The sequence below is a fragment of the Morone saxatilis genome, unplaced genomic scaffold (assembly GCF_004916995.1).
Source record: "Morone saxatilis isolate NCDOM2014 unplaced genomic scaffold, NCSU_SB_2.0 Contig7, whole genome shotgun sequence".
NCBI lineage: Eukaryota > Metazoa > Chordata > Actinopteri > Moronidae > Morone > Morone saxatilis.
The window spans coordinates 971,211-973,540 of record NW_023340246.1 but is presented as its reverse complement, the minus strand read 5'-3'; the positions used below and the strand labels follow the sequence as shown (position 1 = coordinate 973,540).

Below are 2,330 nucleotides of genomic sequence, written 5' to 3'. Positions count from 1 at the left end.
TCAAAGCGCTTTTACATTACATGCCACATTCGCCCTTTCACACACATTCACACAGCGATGGCAAAGCCCATCGAACAGAAGCTAACACATCCATACACATTCACACACCGATGCCCATACTCTATTTTCTGTTTAATGATCATCATATAGCATGATTTGTCTACTGAAATTTTGAAACCACAATCATATGACCATTTCATTAATTAATAGTTATTGCTTTCTGCATGCATTCCGTCACGTGAGACATTTTTGAAAACCTTATACCTGATACCTGTTTCTATATTTTCACATTTATCATGAATCATGATATTAAAAAGAATTGGACTGATTACTCTACCTTGTGGTATCCCATTTTTGATGACAACATTTTCTGATATCTCTGATCATACTATAATTAAATAATACTAATAATAAAAAAAATCAATGACCCAGTTGTACAACCTTCCACCTATTCCTAACTTATTCATTTTAATTAAAAGACCTTCACTCCACATTGAATTGTATGCTTTCGCTATGTGAAATACAACTATTACCATTACTTCCTTCATGTTTATTGTCTTTTCAATTTCATTGCATCTGCTGTAGATCGTCCTTTTCTGAATCCGTTCTGGTATTCATTAAACAGCTTTCTTTTTTTTTCTTTAAAAACTACAATCACCTATAAACAATCATTTTTTACATCCATTTACACAGATGAGATGTTGGTGCTATATGTCTACAATTATTAGCATTAGCTGCATCTTTCCCTGGTTTAGCAAATGATAAAATGAATGCCATCTTCCATTTAATAGGAAGTCTTCCTTCTGTCCATATTTTATTAAATAGCTTCAAAACTACATGTAATACATACTCTGGTAACTGCCTGAACATGGCGTAACATAACTGATCTGATTCCGAAGTAGAATACCTACTGCCTTCTAATGCCCTTCTCAATTCCCTCAGGGTTTCTAAGAGCATTATTTATTAATTTAATAACCAGGCTACACTCTTCATTCCACCATGGCACAGTTATCTTATTCCCAGCTATCATTCTCTCTCTCACTCATAATTTTTTGATTTTTAAAAGTAGCAAGTAGCAATCCAAACTATTTTTTTTTTGTTTGCGATTCAGCATATATTACCCTCTGGCACATCACAGAAATATTTCGCTAAATCCGCCCCTGCATCTTGCGCGCGTGTAGTAGCCAGTAGTGTGTCATGCAGGCAGCACTGCGGCTGAACTGCGGAGGAGGAGTTTGCTGGAACTCATTTCCACAGAGCCAGGACTTTCAGCCCAAGACTTTCACTCGTAATTTATAGGAAGGATACCGTTATCACGCAGAGAGCGTTTTTGAGATCCAAATATATTCCAAATATAGTTTTCAGTTTTTGTACTATAATGTCATGAACTTGTAACATGAAACAGTACCTGTATTTTCAGACGATTTTTTTGTTTTTTGTTCATTTTGTCCTCGATAGGGCTGCCGTTTTCCTGCTGTTTTAAAAGCCCACAGTCACACACAATGTGGTACAGAAACGATTTTGAAGACGGATACGAATCTAATAAAACAGGTGAGACGGCCATAAAATAACATTCTTTGATGAAAAGATGATGCATGCTTAAGATACGAACTAGCTAGATCCCTTCTTTCCGTTTTAATGGCCGAGTAGCAATCGTACAGCAGCTAGCACAGACTAGCGAAGTCTAGGATTATGCTTTTGTGATACTGTGCTACAAGGCTATATTAAAACGTATCAACAAACTGAGCACATGAGGAAGAAGCGTGGCTTGATTTAGGAGTGTTTGCAGCTGCAAGGAAACAGAACAGAGTAGTTGAGAAAGCAAAAGCAATTGAAAACTTACACTGTAGGCTACATCAGTAGCTGGGATCCAGGTGCCAACAAGGGTGCTAGAGTGGGTTGTAGGGGTTCCCCAGCAAAAGGAGGATTGAAATATTTGAACTTAATAATCACATTTTATGGAAGTTGGAACAAGGGAAGAAATAGCGATGGCCGTTTAGACAGTATAATTTATAGTGATCCTAGTTTGATTATTGATTGATTGTGAAACCTTTATAATATTCAAACCTAATAATAATAAAACAATACTCAGAGGGGATTCCTGAATGAAAAAACAAAAGCTTTAATACCTGGTAACTTATTTCCAAAGTTTACTTCTTGAGCCACATCCGCCCTAATGTACTACAATGTAACAACTTACTGTAATCGCAGTAGTTTTCCTAATAATAATAATAATACATTTTATTTAAAGGCGCCTCTCTGGGCACTCGAGGACACCGTACAACACAAAAATAATAACAGTAAGAAACAAGAAACAGATAAGAAAAGAC

At 36.2% G+C, this 2,330-nt stretch overlaps 1 protein-coding gene across 1 annotated transcript in view; it reads right to left on the bottom strand.

Moving 5' to 3' along the window:
- Positions 1–2,330, bottom strand: part of LOC118340911 (centrosomal protein of 85 kDa-like) — a gene marked incomplete in the record, with an annotated part of 27,522 nt that overhangs the window by 18,937 nt on the left and 6,255 nt on the right.